At 39.5% G+C, this 16,301-nt stretch overlaps 1 protein-coding gene across 3 annotated transcripts in view; it reads left to right on the forward strand.

The window, feature by feature from the left end:
• Window positions 1–696: 696 nt before the first annotated feature.
• Window positions 697–16,301, forward strand: part of CHD2 (chromodomain helicase DNA binding protein 2) — a 73,638-nt gene continuing 58,033 nt past the window's right edge. For 2 of the 3 annotated variants that reach the window (XM_075100624.1, XM_075100629.1), the window contains exons 1-4: window positions 697–1,049; window positions 3,694–3,765; window positions 4,476–4,565; window positions 8,806–8,866. The gene's annotated coding sequence lies outside the window, so the exon portion shown is untranslated. The remainder of the gene's footprint in view (window positions 1,050–3,693; window positions 3,766–4,475; window positions 4,566–8,805; window positions 8,867–16,301) is intronic. The other variant, XM_075100625.1, reaches the window with a different exon arrangement.

The following is a 16,301-nucleotide window of genomic DNA, read 5'->3' on the forward strand; positions in this document are numbered from 1 at the left end:
TTTTTGTGGGAAGGGCAGCGATGGCAAACGAGGCCGTGAGGTGACGGCTTGTAGGTGCAAGCTGGCGAGGGGCGCCTTGGGCGGTCTGAGGCATAAGGAGATTTCTGAAGCCTAGAGGAGAGGGCGGCGCTGAGCCCGAGTGGGGTCACGGCTGAGGCGCGGCGGGGCGGAGCGGGGGAGCCCCGGCCCGGCGGGGCTGGGGCTGGGGCGGGGGCGACCTCAGACCCCGGGGCCGCCGGCGGGGCGGGCACTCCGCTCTCCGCTGAGGGGACGCTGTAGAGACGGGGCGCGAGCCCGCGGCTGGCGGGGCGGGGGCGCGAGAAAGCGAGCGGGAGCCAATGGGGAGCGGCTGGCGCCGCTCGCCAACACTCGGCGGCGGGTGAGCGCGGCCAATAGAAGGCCGCGGCTGCCGTGCGCGCGGGCCCGGCGTGGGGAGGTCGAAGGAGGGCGCGGCGCGGCCAATGGGAGCAGTGCGCGCGCTCGGGCCCGGCGGGGAGGGCGCGGCGCGGCCAATGGGGAGCGGCGCGGGTCGCGCGCGCGCAGCCGAGGGCGGGGCGGCGGGGGGGAGGGGAGCAGGGGCGCGAGCCCGCCCCTTCCTCGCCGCAGTGAGTAGCGATCGGGCGGCCATGTTGTGCGGGGGGGGAGGGGAGGAAGGAGTTGAGAGGAGACGGGAGAGACTCTCTCACACACACGGCACAAGATGGCCGGGGAAGCAGCTGCAGCTGCCGCCGGGCTCCCGGGCGCTCTCTTCGCCGCTCGGAGCGGGGAGGCCCGGCGAGCGGGCCCCCACCCCCGGCTGCCGGTCTCGGGGGCCGAGTCGGGGCCCGGCACTGTGAGGGTTCCGGGGCGCCGGAGGGGCGGCAAGCCGGGCTGCCGCGCGGGGCTGCCGACGGGCGGAGGGGGTAATGGCGCCGGGCGCCGGAGCCCTGCCCGCGCCTCTCCCTCGCCGGGCGGGCGCGGGGCCGCGCTTCACCGCGGACAGGTCGCAGAGGGAGCGGCGCCCCGCTCTCGGGGCCCCCGTTGCCCGCCAGCGGGCTGCTCTTCGCCGGGTAAGTGCCTGAGTCTCCTCGCGTCTCATTGTCCTTTGTCCTTGGGAGGAAAAACAAAATGTCCTTGGAGCCGGGAGGGGGAGGGGGCGCCTGCCTCTCCCTTCCCCCCGCCGCCGCTTCCTGAGGGGAGCCTCGGGGACCCCCGCTCGTCTCCGTGACCCCTTTCGGGCGAGGGGGGACCCGCGGGTTCGGGAGAAGGGGTGCCGCAGAGGGAGCCCGGCTCGGCGGCCGCCCCAGTGACACTCGGCTGCCGGGCTCCCGCAGAGCGCGCCCCCTCCCCCCCGCTCCTGCAGCACCGAGGGGGCTCCGCACGCCCCGTCCCCCCGTGCAGCGCGGGGGACGGGGGCAGCTGCAGGCGGGTTCCCCGATGCAGCAGAGCGGAGAGGGGGGGCTGCAGACCTGTTCCCCTCCGGTGCAGCGTGGAAGGGGGGCATCTGCAAACCAGCTTACAACTCCAATGCAGCAGTAAAGGGAGGGGGGGAGGCGAAGAGACTATACTACATCATCAGTTAAATGTTTAGCCCCAAGCCCGTAGCTGTTTAAAGCGCATTTGTTGCCCATTGCTGCTCAGACGGGGATGTTTTCGTAGTTTGCAAGAACAAAGACGCCATGTCCTTTTCTCTTAAAAATAAAACTTGGTGGTTTTTTTCGTGGGGTGTTGGCTTTTAACTCTTTCTAAACCAGTAAGAAAAAACAGTCTGCGGATGAGACAGCTTAGTACTTTAAGGAAACAATAGATAGAAATTTTACTTCACTTGCAAAACAGCACTTTAGGTGCAGAACTTTAAAGAAAACTCGTAAGAATTACGTGCAATATGATTTTACAATTAAAACGGCAATGCAAAAACTTACAAGCTTTAAAAAAACAAAGCTCGGTCATGCCAGGTCTACAGTTTAAAGTTGGCAAAATACTACAGTTGTGATTTAGACGACACTACGAGAAGAAAAGGTAGTTACTTAAATATGAATTACGTGATAAGGAGACGAATAGCTTTGTGTGTGACATTAAAAGATTTAAAAAGCATTAATTGGGTGTCAGTTTTGGATTTAGTATTCAGTTTGTGCATTTTTCAGGGACCTCGAAGTCATTTCTGTTTACGTAGCATTTTTATCGTTGTTTCGATTGTTAATAATTTAGAAGTCGTACAACACCTATTGCAAGACTTTCTAAAAATGCAAGTTTAAATGGAATGCCTCATGTTTGTTTTGCGTTGGCTTGCATTCAGCAATTGCCAATTTAAGGGTAAAATCGTAATTCCAGGTGTATAAAAAGTAACTGTAGTAGAGCAAGAGGTAGATATTAAGAACTTGAGTTTCAATTGGAGATTGTGTATAGCCATATTTGTTGGATTTATCTGGTGTACGCTTGTACAGGATTATAAAACTCTGTGCACGTTTTAAATATTGCAGTTGAAGGTAGATATACATTTTTTTTCCCGTACTTCCTCTGCAAATACAAATCCGTCATTGCAACAATGAAAGTTCGGGTTTTTTTTTTTTTTTTGAAATATAAATACAAGTTTCAGCAACAATTGGACTTCTTTCACCTTTATATAAAGTGTTCGGTATCTTTATTTTAGATTTGGATTATGGTGGTTTTATAACCCCAGCAACAGTTCTGCAGTTTAGACCAGGTTCTGACATACACACTTTGCTGAAAAGAAAGTTCTAGCTTTAGGTGGGTGTCTGGTGTGTTTTTATTTTTTTTACATATTAGGGGATAATTTTTGAAATAGCTTTGACTTCCTTCTTTCAGTGACTGAAAATAAAATACCAGCTAAGTGTCCCTGAAAATAACTTGCTCTTAATTCTTTACGTATTTTATTTAATGATTCTGCATTTTTGTGGGTGTAGGAATTTTAATTTATATTTAGATATCTTTTAATGTAACTTTAAATTATTTTAATTACCCATATATTTACAGAATTATTCCAGACTTCTTCTAGAGTATGAAGTAGTGGTGATAAATATAACTGCTGCAAAATAAAATGTTAAGCCTTTTCACAAAAGGCAAGAAAGTTGGCTAGAGGTAGTGCAAATATGATGTTCCTTGTGTTAAAGAGCATAGTTTGGGATCTGATTAAAGGTTAAAGCAGCTGAAGGTTTTAAAACTGTTCTGAAGGGCGAAAAGGTATCTTTTTGGGGGAGGTCAAGTAACTTAAAATTTAAAATTCAGAGAAGCTGATGACAGAAACCATTTTAAAATTACTCTGCTCTCACTAGAGGTTTTATTTAATTTTGCATAGCCTTCTTGTAACAACTTTAATAAGAAAAAAGTACAAGGACTGAGAAGTACAGTGTGATAAATTACTCCTAAGAAAACAAATTTTAAATCTGCTAGACTTCTGATCTCCAAGTCATTCAAAATAAATGGGGGACAGAAGATTGCAGTTATGCATGATCTATATTTTTGCATGAATGTTATGTCAATCACTCTTCATCTCCAGTGTTTTTCTTCAGCCAAGAATGTACAGCCACCCGTACTTTTATTTTTAGAGTTGAGTTCTAAAGATACAGTTACTGCTGTCATAAGTTTTTCCTAACTTAATAATTACCTAAAGATCAATAAATTTCAAGCATCTGACTTGTTCTGCTTTTCTAAAGCAAAATGCTGAAAATTTCCAAACTTTCTTTTTTTTTTTAGGTAGAATTCTCTGAACAATGCCTTGTTTCCTGACTGGCTTCCAGAAGAATCGTTCATACCTTATTTTCTTAGGTAAGAGTGGTTACGACTTGTGGTAGTATGTTCATTTCCTTGTTATTTTATTTTTGATCTTGGGATTTATCTTTTTGCTACTGTGCAGACAGGAAAAAAAACCCTCTTTTTTTAAATTTGAGAGGGCACGTTTTATAAATTACCTGGATTTCTTAAAAGCCTTTTTTTGCAGATAGGGTAGACTGTCTTAATGTGATGTTTATGCTGCTAACTCGGTATAAATTTTAGTTTACTATGGCTATTTAGTACGTGGGTTTTTTATTTTTTTATTATATATGTATACACATACATATGTGTTGTATTTGGTGGGAAATGACAGTATTTTTGTATAAACCCAGAAGTTCTGTATGTCCCATTTCACCAGCAAAAGCATGCATTTAACTTCAAAAACTGTTGGTTTTTGTACTTAATGAGTTTGTAGCATTAATGCTTGGGGTTGTTATAGAATTTGTATATGAGAAATAACCCTGTACTTCAGGTATTCATACAGAAGATTTTTGGGTCCTATTTCTTGTTTTTGGAGACCTGAATCCTAATGCTTGACAAGGATAGAATATTACATTTTTGTACTCTAGGTGAAATTTTTATTAATGGTAAGACACCTTATGTGTTTTGAAAAAGTTTATAGCCGTTGAACATTAGAACTGTATGTAAAATCTATATGTACCTTTTGTTTTCAAACAAACCTGTTTGTTTTTTTTTCTTTAAAGGCAATTACTGGATATTGTTCTTACTTCCAAAGATTCAGATGGCTGGTTGGGTAAAAGACCTTGAGCAAAATTCTGTACTGTCCATACCAGGTATGTTACACTGTGTTGTGGTGTTTTTTTTACTAATTATCCTGGAAGTAATTTTTTTCAGAATAAACATTGAATGTTTAAGCTGCAATGTTTCACCTTGTTGCATTTTCTTTCAAATTGTAGTGGATTTGAAAACAGCTAGTATGTACTAAATACAGTAACCTTAATGTCTCCTTACACGTCATCTAAGCTTTTTATGGTCACTCATAAACAAGATGTTTTTTAAGAATCTGAAATGACCATGTCAACACATTGTAAAATAAAGCTGTGCTTTTGGGAATTGCCACCTCTACTAAGGACGTTCAGTCTAATCGAACTTTAGAAAAGCTTTTCTTTCAGTTCAAGGTATTGGTTCGTTAGCAAGTGACACTCATAAGCTTTTCCTTTCCAGTAAATTCTTTTTATACAAGAAACTTGGAAATGCTCTTTTCAGTGTAAATTTTACTCTAAAAGCCTAAACCTGCACCCAGTTGTTATGAAGTATCTTGCTGTCCTTCTTGCAGTATAAACAAATGAGCTTTCTAATGTTTGATTATTACTGCTTTTTACACTGTAAGGTTCTGCATTTAGAGACAGAGTAACATGTTATATTTGAGTCATGCTTTCACCACTGTGTAATTAAAAGTTGGGGATCTTGTTTGCCTGTCTTAACTGGTTCCTTTTTACAGCTTTTACCATGCTAATGTACTTCAATACATATTCAGGACCTCAAAGCGTAAGGCATCTTCATGAAGACGTGTATCAGGATTCTCAAAAATATTCTTGATAATTTGTTTTTTAAAATTACATAATTTATTATGATAACTTAAACAGATCTTATGAACCTCTGCCTAAGTGCAGCTCTTCTCTTGGGCTTGGATGAAGCTTCAGCCTGTTCATATAAGAGAAGTTGTACCAATTTTGTATAAGCTTCTTAAAAATGTCTCTTTAGGTTGTAATAAGCCTTTATATGCAGTAGGTCACTGCTAACATGCAAGACAGAATTAAAATAATATTTATAGATAATAAACCTGTACTGTACACCATGGATGTCCTGCAACAAAACACAATTAGTGAACAAGGCTGTTAGGTATGTTCTAGAACTTCGTTGTGTAAATTGCTGATGTGAAGTTTGAGAATTAGAAGTTTGTGTTAAAAATGATCTGGTACCTTGACAAGAACAGCAGAATGTATTTGAAATCCCGTGCGAGTTTTTAGTCAGCAGATATTGCAGAGTCTACTACGATAAAGGCAAGACTAGCCTGATGCACATAAAAGTCTCATAGTAATGATGGGATGGAACTTGTCAAACTCAAGACTTGTGTTCCTAATGTTAAATCCTTAAATGTTTAAAGCTGCAACTTTTAATTGACGTGTTCTTGGAAAAAAATAATTAAAAAGTAGAATGCTCAAGAGCAGAGTCCTCTTGACTGACCTGTGCATTTTATGGTGAATAAGAAATTGAGCACTTCTATCTTAACGGACTTATGCATTTCCTATATTGTCATTATGCTGTTTGTGCTGAATAGATATTACAATAAAAACAGTTTTAAATGTGTCTTGTTACTTTCGTGACCTCTCTGGAGCTGCCTTCTCTTTTAAGAGCAACGTTTTCACCTAGTAAATGGCAGCTTGATCTTTAGTTTAGGTAGACCTCACTAGGCTAGATGCGCAGTACTGGGGACTTGATGAAAGTTCGAAGTTCATGACCACCCTACAGCATAGTGATGAGGGTTGATGGGTCAGAAGAATGCCCTGTGGTCAAGTCTTAGTAACTTTTGGTAGAGGAGTCTCTTCCTCTGTGGTGATGCAAAGCTGTCATGGTTTTAGCTGGGATACGTATTAAGTATCCTCATAGAATTGATTTGTAGCATTGACACCTTATGTGGAAAAACATTGGTATGGTGATATATATATTATCTTTGCCGAAATACTTTCTGAATTTATCCTGAGAAAGAATATGATGTCGGCTAAATAGCTTTACAGCATCTGACCTTACCTCATGCTGTAAAAGGGGATACGCTTTCCTGATTCTTAGAGCTAGCAGTGCCAGCCTTTTGGTGAAGAAGTCATGGACCTATGATGCAAGGCATGTCTTATGTGATGCAGGCTGTACTGTACTTCTGACATCTCATTCTATAATTTAAAGATAAATATAAACCACAACTATAAGACTGCCTACAAAAAATAAATCCATCTTTATTTTTAAGTAGGGGATGGATTTTTTTTAATCACATAGGGGCTACAGCAATTACTGTGAGTAGTCTGATTAAAATATTTTTAGTTTGACATTTATTTAATAAATTTAATGTTAAATAGGAAATACAGGTGTTAATCTGAAAGTCTAATTTTTGTCAGCTGAAACTAGTATTTGCTGGCTCTATAGTTCATGGCTCTTGGCGTAAACCTTCAGCTTTTGTGATGCATTCTATAGTTTGGGAGTGAATGTGTTCTGGATATTGAAATTAGAAAACTCAAAATACAGTGGTATATTTTATAATGATGGAAAAATGATCACTTGTGTGATTGTATGAAAGAAACATAATACGTTATTAACATCTTGGCGCTGTCTTTACAAAACTCATTGTTCGGTTCGTTTGTTCACTTCCAAGTAGAGAAGTCTTACTACTACTAAATGATACGACCCAGACAAATACTAGATCCCTTTTGCAAAATTGTGGTGAGTTCAGAAGAATGTGCTCAGGTTGAGTCTTAGTGACCTCTGCAGTAGAGGAAGCTTGTTCCACTGTGGTGATAGAAAGCCATATTAGCTATACTCATTAAAGTTTCTGTGAAATTACCATGACTGGATGCTAACTCTAGAATTAAAGAAAACAGGAACCAACTTGAATGCAGATGATGTATGTTTAGCTGTGCTGTAAATTATTAAAAACAGCTGAGAACTGTGAGTTGAAAATCTTTCAGTCATTAACTTTGCCTAGCCTTTATATATAAAATCATAATTTCTAAGCAGGTTTTTTTGAGCGAAATGCTACATACAGGGCAGAAGATTTAAAGGGCATAAGTAAACCTCTTTACCTAGCTCAGTCTTTGCTTTGCGTGACTGATAGATGCCCCTTTTGTGATGAAAGTTCAGCAACCATGTTTTGTTTCTTCTACAAAGTGCCCATCCACCATTTTAGAAGTACTTCAGTTTTGTGCTTACATTTAATAGCAGCTGCTGGATCACATTTTAAATGCATGTTTTAAACCTCTCTATTTCATGTTCATTTGGATATTGTGCATGTTTGTGCCAGTTCACTGTTATAATTTTTTATCGTTTCCCCTTTCTAAAGGTATCTTTTTCCATATTAGTAATTTCAAGTAATTTGCATCAACAAAGAAATTGCAATTCTGTTCATCACAGCTTGCTTTCCTTCTACACATCTGAGTAGATATCAGTTTGAAGAGGAGAATTTAGAGGATTGTAGAAAATAATGCATAGTATCATATCACTGAACAGGTTCATTAATTTTTATGTATTTGAGGCTATATTCCAATATAAGTAGATTCTGAGAGGTCACAGGAGAGGCAGTTCACTTGTACATGTTAGGTGGATGACTTTTATGGCTCATGATAGTGGATGACTTCACGCAGTTGAAATTTACAGTAAAAACTGAACGGTTCATGAGTTATTCTAGATTCTTAGGTCTTATTTTAAACCTACTACCTACTACCTACTACCTACTAAACCTACTATCACTTAAGGTGATTTTGATTAAATGTTTATTGAGCTGTATTGCCAATAAGCATTTTCAAAGTTGGGTTTCCATATATGGGCAAGGCCCAAATTTGAATAACTTGATCTGTATTAATGTGTTAAATAATTCCACTGCATCTAGCTGATGCCACCTCTCAGTAAAATGAGTATTTTGATTATTTTTAGGTGAAGGGCAGGTCAGTTAGTTTCAGCATACTTCCACTTGGTACCCCATTGATATTTTCCAAAAATTTCAGAAAATGTTGGGATTTCTTTGTTATTGTTGCTTTGTTTCTCAAGGGATTTGCGTAGAGGAATGGGTCTGAATTTCTTGGATGGTTTGTGCAGGTTCTTTGGTAACAGGTTGCCTAATGATGCTTCAGGTTTTTTTTATAAAAATGTCTTTTGTACCATGTGCTGTGATCTGCTGGGAATTTTGGGTGTTTCTGTTTTTTTTTTTTTTAGGATAGGGCTTTTGTAGTAGTCACAGGCTAGTGCTCTGGTCTTTATTTTTTAAATTTTCTTTTAATTCAAGTGTTTAATATATCATTTTCCCTACAGATGTGTTGAGGAATTGATTTACTCACTGTAAGCAAAATTACTGCTCTTGATTGAAGCACTGGTAAGTTGTTATTCCTAATAACATTTACTTTTTAGCTTTAAAAAAAATATGAGCACACATGGCTATAATGTTTAACTTGCTGACACTTTTGGCTGAATACATTCTGAGGTTACTTAAAGTGTGTCTGTGTGTGCATGTGTGTTTCTAGAAGGATCAGGTAGAAGGACCACAGGAGCATTCTTGCTGTGCTCTTAGGAAATAAAGCTATACTTGGATAGTATTGTCAACATCAAACTGGAGAACAGCTTTCGTCTCTAATTGTAGTTCCTTGGTCTTCTGCTTCTGTGAGTTGACTCCATGTTTCATTGAGAAGTACTAAATCATAGACTTGCTTGTTTGGAAGGGTTTGGTACACAAATGTCTGTCTCTACAGGGAAGTACTACACACGATTTGGATAACAAATGGTGTGGGAAGTATCATAGCAGGAAGAACTTGTCTTACAAGCATCTCGTGTTGTCTTTTTATGCTTCTGTCAGGATCAGCGATGGTCTTTGAGCAGATAGTAACTGTCTGTTCTGTGATTATTCTGTTTCTGTTCTTCATTCATAAAGCTTCAGCTTTGCAGAAAATGGGATGTAATGCTGATACGGTTTCCTGGATTAAACTGCTAGCTGGTAGACTTCATTTAGGAATCATTCCCCGTTTAGTCAAAATCCAGAATTGGCAGGCTTGAGTAGAAAAATTCATTCAGTTCTATACTGGATGAATATGAGGATAGGATTTTCTCCAGTTTCTTTTACTAAAAGGAATTTGGTCTTGATGACCTTTTGCTGTGTCTGGCACATTCTGTGACTCGCTTGGGAGTTGCCTCTGGAAAGCCCTAAGTCCTTTTGTTTTCTTCTCTGCTTAAAATTCAGACTCCTGGACTTTATATTTTTAATTAGGGCATCCATTGCATTTTGTGTACACGAATTAACTACTTTTTTTTTTTTAGTGGGAAGCTCTATTATAGAACTACACTTCAGAATACTTGCTTTTCTTTAAAAGGCACAGTTTCTTGGAGGCAGTTCTTACAGTATGTCATGCTACCTGATTGAGTAATGCCTTCCTTAGACTGCAGACAGCTTGAGAAAGTGTTCCAAGATGCAAATATTCTCTTGTTTCAGTGGATAGATGATAGTGATTTTTAACTGTCCAGTGTCTATGTATGTTAGCAGAGACCTTCAGCAACCATGCTTACCTTGCACCAGCTGCCATCTGTGCTGCCTCACGGGCTACAAAAGCAGCTGCTCCCTGTTTGTACTCCAGAGTCCCATGCTTTCTTCTGATCCACCCACGTGGTGTCGAGACTAATGTAGAGCTCTTCTGAAAGGAAAAAGGAGTATGTGGGGGTAAGGTGCAAACCTCGCTAGGCCATGTTATCATGGCCTTGTGTTCCTTTTTGTTTGGTATGTTTCATTTTGAACCAGTTTTATCATTGAGTTTTCATTCCTGAAGCAAAATAGTAGAAGACACTAAATCTGAGGAATTCGGTTCTTACTGTGAGTACGTGTGCTCACTTTTGATGATCTTTGATTAGTGTTTCATTGCTTCTACTCTGTGTTCTGTAAGTTTTATTATGTTGTTCTTTCAGAACATTTTCACACTGCAGGTGTGTGTAGAACAGCATATTTCTTGCTGTATTAGAAGTAAATGTTATTCCTTCCAACTGTTCCTCAAAACTCTTCCTATGTTGTCCACTGTTGCTCTCTTTCCCAGTCATCTGTTATAATCTCTAACCAAGCGACTCATGTTCCCTTTTTATATTAATCTTTGTTTCCTACATCTTTCTATGTGCATTTTTTCTGTTTTCTCTAATTGCATTGTAAATTTGCTGTTGTCTAATCTGGTTTCTTGAGCAGGAATTTGGCTTTTCAGTTACACTGAGTAATTCTTCCATCCTTTTCTGTTTTATAGTCCTTACCTAAAGGGGTGAATGTGAAACTCTTAATTGGCTTAAAGAAACAGTTTCAAAATGCGTTTGTAAAAACACTGAAATGTGTGGATCTTGAGATCTAGTATTACCCTCTCTGGTTAACATAGAAATGTTGAGTTGAAGCGCTGATTTTAACTTTTTTAATAGAAGGGGGAAAATACTTGAAAACACCAGGAGCTTTATTGAAGTTGGCATACTTTGCTTAATGCAGTAAGATTTATTATTTAAAAATAACACACACAAAAGAGTACATCTGTGAATAAAGTCACATCTTACCTGAAATAAATCTCTAAATCTGAGAAACCTGTCAAACAACCTTTCTTAGCTAAAAATACCTGATGCTGCGTGAGTTGTACATTAAGCAGAGCAGTAGAAGTACATCTAGTAGTGGTAAAAGCAGACGTAGGACTGTCCAGAGTACTTAGTTACTTCTAAAGGTTGGACAGAACATCATTATGGACTTGAGATGTTAATAAAGGGCATGTCTGCTTTTTCCTCTAGGGTGAAAGTTACCAGAGATGTGTCTCTGAGAATAAATATTGCTTTAATGAACTTTGAAGAGTAGAACTTCAGGTTTGGTTTGCTCAGAACCTCATTCTGTCCATTCAGCTCCCTCTGTTGGAGTGAATTCCCTTTACGAGCAGTATGTCACCTTGGTTTTTAAGTATAAGCCTCAGTGTGAGAGATTTCAGTCTGGAAAATTTTGTAAATGTATCGGTCTCTTATACACTTGCAGTGATGCATGGATATTTTACATGTTATTGGCCTTCGGTCTCATACTTAATGCAAGGTTTCAATAGATGTGAAATTGCCGAGGCTGCGGTTTTGGCTATAAGAGGTTTATCTTATTGATGTGGTCTCTTAATAGGTAGAACAACAAATAAGGAATTACAAAAAAACTGAAGAGAAACTTTTTCAACTCATATGTTTCAGAACTGTTGCATTAAACCTTTAGGCATGGTTGTAAATGGTTTCTGTCCCTTAATAACTGAGTGTCAATGTGTTACCAGTGATTTGATGGAAACTTTGAAAGCATTACATGACTACACAGGTCCTTCTATTTATCATGACCAAAATACTGTGTTTGAAAACAAATACAGTATATAGTAGATAATTAAGCTTGAAAAATGGGATGATGCCTAACTGATGTTACAGAAGGAATGAAATATTTGTGTCATCCAGCAAAAAGACTGGACTACTTAACAGCTACCTTGAGTGTAGGATCACTACATAGGTCTTAGTGAAGGAGTATATTTCTGCAACATTATTGAAACCTCTTAGTAAAATGTGCCTTAATATTTAAGTAAAGAAATGAAATCTTGTAAAGCAAATGTAGATTTCACATGAAAAAGTGTACAGATTGTTATTAATGTTTTGGCCATTATTGTGGCATCTTTTGATGTATGAATAACTTTCAAAACAAGGGCTGTTGTAGCATGTTCTTAATTATAATATATCATCAGTTCCGTTTACTGCTAATTATTTTACAAGGTCAAGAGGAGATTTTAAAATTAATGTGGTGGGGTTACTTGCAAAGTTTTTGGTACAATCAAACGTAGGTGAACCTAGTAGGGAAACTTGCCCTTAAATTGCTTTTGGCAGATCTCATTAGTGTCTAAGGCAGAAGGCTACCCCAACTGAAAAGGCTGACTAATACGTAACTAAATTACATTTTTGAGAGGTGGGGAAAGCTAATGCCGGTAATAAAATAATTTTTATAGTTATTGTAAGAAGCTTAATGTACGGAAATTTAAACGGTCTCATTTATGGCGTTTCCGCTGTGCTCATGTTAGTACTTCTGAATATTTGATTGTGACAATAATGGACAACTTTGTGGTGGTTCATTTTTCGTGTTTGGTACCTTGGTTAAGGCATTAGCATTAAAAATTATTCAAAGTTTTAATTGATCTTCAAATGGCTAAATGGATTTCAGATTAGGCTAGTAGACTAGAACTAAAAAAAAAAACCCCCAGACGTAAACAACCCCAAAAATTTGTTTATTCAGTTTAATCTTCCAAAATATTTAATTCTTGTCTTAACTGAGGATGAATTGCATGCTCGAAACAAAGAATTTCTGCAAACTTGAATGTTCAGTTTCTGGTTCTGAAAATGTGAAGATCCTGTGGTTGAATACTATTACAGCTACCCATGTTGCACAATGCAAAGTGAATTACCAGATCCTGCATTCCACTTTTATGTGCTGTATTTCTTTTCCATTGTATTTAAAACAAGAAAGTCTACAGACAACGGGACATATGGGCAGTTATGAAAGTCAGACTGAGGCTTGTTGCAGTGGTTCCATTGCTGTTTGGTTTGCCATAACTGGTTATTTTGAAATGAGAATGGGGAAGCTGGAATGATGAGGCAGAGACCACTAGATGGCTCCACTGATTGTTGCTGTACTGTGGGTAATTTCTGCACCACTTGTGAGAATCTGCCCAGGATTATCAAGGGAACGACATAGTGGTGGAGTTGGCTTTCAGACAAAAATGAGGTTAAAGTTATACGCATTCAAAAGAATAAATTGATGTTGGAGTGCAGATACTCAAAATCATAAGACATTTCAAAACCTTTTTGCTAAGTCAGTCTCTTCTACAGCTAGCATTGGTTTTAAAATGATGTTCTTAACATTTAGTAACCTCCTGTACTTGATTTTTGCACATTAGGAGGAATAGTTTTTAAGTACATGAGCTTATTTTTCTTGGAAGAAAATGTAAAGATGGGGATATTTTGTTTGTATTTATCCACGTGGAAGTCATTTGATCAGTTTGGTTTGTCACTCACCTGTGGGCTTGGTTGCTGGTATATGAAAAGTAAAGTTGGAATATGGATCAGGAGTGGTATGGTGGCCTTGCTAAAGGCAACTAGTGTAACTTGTTACCATTTTCATCTGACTTCTGACACATCCTTTCCCACCAGTAACTGAGCCAGTCATTCCATTTGTTTCTAAGTGTGTGCTTGCTGTTGCACTGTGTGTCTTTCATGAACTGGAAAACTGGGTTAAGGTGGTGGAATGTCTTAAATCCAGTCACCATCTGTATATAGGAAACCAGTTTTCATGCCTATTCATTGGTTTTGATGGATCTATGTCTTTGAAGAAGGGAGCATGGACAGTAGTTAAAATATTTGGCTTATTGTAATAAACCTGGTTTTCTACTAAGTGGTGTCAGCTTTAGTAGATGGGTCTGTCCAACAAACATGGTTGCCAGAGCAATGATCTCAGATTTCCCACTATTGATTTCTCTAGTGTTCTAACACTATGGAGAAATTTCAGATGGAGTTTATGGAGCCTGAAAGGGTTCTTGAACTTCTAATTGTTCCTCCCCTACTTCGTTTTAGTTTTGGTTAAAGTTTATATTTTTGACTTGATGATTTGACATTGTTTGTTCATGGTAAAAGTAGATGTTCTGGAATATGTAATATGGGTTGAAGCATATGTTTAAACTATCTTCAAGGTACAGTAGTTGAATGTCTAGTTTAAAGATATGATCTATATTCCAACAGCATTTTTCTTTTAATTTTCCATAAAGAATCCAATCAGATGAAGAGTCTCAAAAGGAGTCTACGAATGAGACACCAAGATGGCAGTTCCACTGTTGATTGAGAGGTTGAGGAAATGGACTAATGCATGAGTGCTGTGATATGTCTGTCCAAGAAAAGGATGTTAAAACATGGACTCTCGTGTTACTAAACCAGAGAAGATCTGGGTTGTGACCATCCTATCAAAATGGACTTTGCACTTGAATTAATCAGGGGACTGTGTCAGTGACTGTCCAATGATGGATCTGTTTGAGGACTGGGTGGCAAACTCTTACTCTCGGCTTGTGCATGCATAACAGGCAGATTCATTTGGTAAGAGATCTGTTGCTACCCTGTTGGAGAAAATGTAATGTTTTTTTAAAGTGACTTAATAAAAGGTTTTGGTTTCTTTCACACTTTGTGTTTGTCCTTTCTGGCTGAATATTTTTTCTTGTTTTGATATTGAGGTGGGTTACATTTTTGGTTACTATTAAAGTGAGAAATACTGTAGCTGCTAAGCACTAAAGGGAAGGTGAAATTTTGTGCTCTACTTGACTTAAAATGTGGTTTTCATTTGCAAATTGTCTTCACTTTGCCATGACTTCCAATGAATTTTTATTTGCTGGTTGGTTCATTCAGGTGCTTAATGTTAGGGGTTTTTCAGTGCTTGGCCTATTGTCAGGGTACTTCTGCTGAACTTTCTGAAGTTATTTTAAGATGGAAATTATATTAATTGAAGGCTGGGCAAATGACAATAAAGGAGTACTTGAATGTTTTTGTGTAACTTTTGAGGTATGCTGCTTTGGTTGTGTATGGGTACAGAAACTTTTCACCAGATTTCCTGGATAATGTACTTCCTGAACAGTCTATTCTGTCTTAAAATTGTTCTGTACAATTGTCCAATCTGCTTCACTGCTAATTAATGTAGGCTTAGCTGTGTGATGCTATACCATGTATTTGATGAGAAAAAAATTGAGTTACTTTTGCTGGTGCTACAGATGACATATTAACCTTTACAAATTTTCAAATGGTTCTAATGTTCAGGAAACAATTCCCTTTCAAGTTCCTTGTGGATCAGATAGTTACACTGTAGCCACCTTTATGTATGTTTCACCTGAAATTCGTAGTTAGACAATTGTTTTATGCCGGAGGGCCAAGGTGACAGACCTGGTCCTGAGATAACCTAGGTGTTCTCTTTTAAAAACAAACAAAATACAAAACCAAACAAAACCCCATTGTGTGTATTTAACCATTTGGCTTGCTCAGACTTCCTTGTAAATATCCATTTTTACTGTGATGAATTGTTCATATGTGATCAATCCAGCTTTCTGATGATACATGCTTGCTCAGGGTTGGTTTTGCCATGTGTTACGTGGTGGAGTTGGATACTGGGACCAACCTAAAGGTATCCCTATTCACATGAGTGGATTTACTTAGTGTTGGTTGATTAGAATGGTCTTGCATTGTGTTTTTTAGTTCTTGTGGTTTAGGTGCAAGGGGTCTTCTGTAAATAACTGGTAAACTGAAATTCTTTAAAATGGACTGTGGCAACAGAGCATATGCGCTCAAACCTCTTGATGTGGGAAAGGTGATAGGTTGTTGCAGGATGGGGATGGCAAGTGAGTGGAGTTGACAGGGACTATCTTGGTTCTACTGGTAGAAGCCAGTGTTTTCAGGCTGTTGGGGTGCTGTGCCATGGATGTCCCCACAGAAGCCCAAACTAGCTCATTACCCCCTTCTCCCCCAGCAGTCCCCCAATGTCTGATTTCACTGGCTTGTTGTGATGCTTATGAATATGCGAGATGTCCTTGCAATTTGAGTCTGTTGCTTGTGGGAAGACAACTGGTAGTCAGAATACAAGGGTTTGGGGGATGCTTGGATCTCCTCCATTTCCTCTGTGGTGCATCCTCCCAACACCAGGATGTTGTATTTGAGATGTTGCTTGATTTCCAGTTCTACAGCTTGGCTATTGTATGGGTTTAAAATTGGCTTTTTGTGTT

Source organism: Phalacrocorax aristotelis, chromosome 7 (genome assembly GCF_949628215.1).
Source record: "Phalacrocorax aristotelis chromosome 7, bGulAri2.1, whole genome shotgun sequence".
Classification (NCBI taxonomy): Eukaryota; Metazoa; Chordata; class Aves; order Suliformes; family Phalacrocoracidae; genus Phalacrocorax; species Phalacrocorax aristotelis.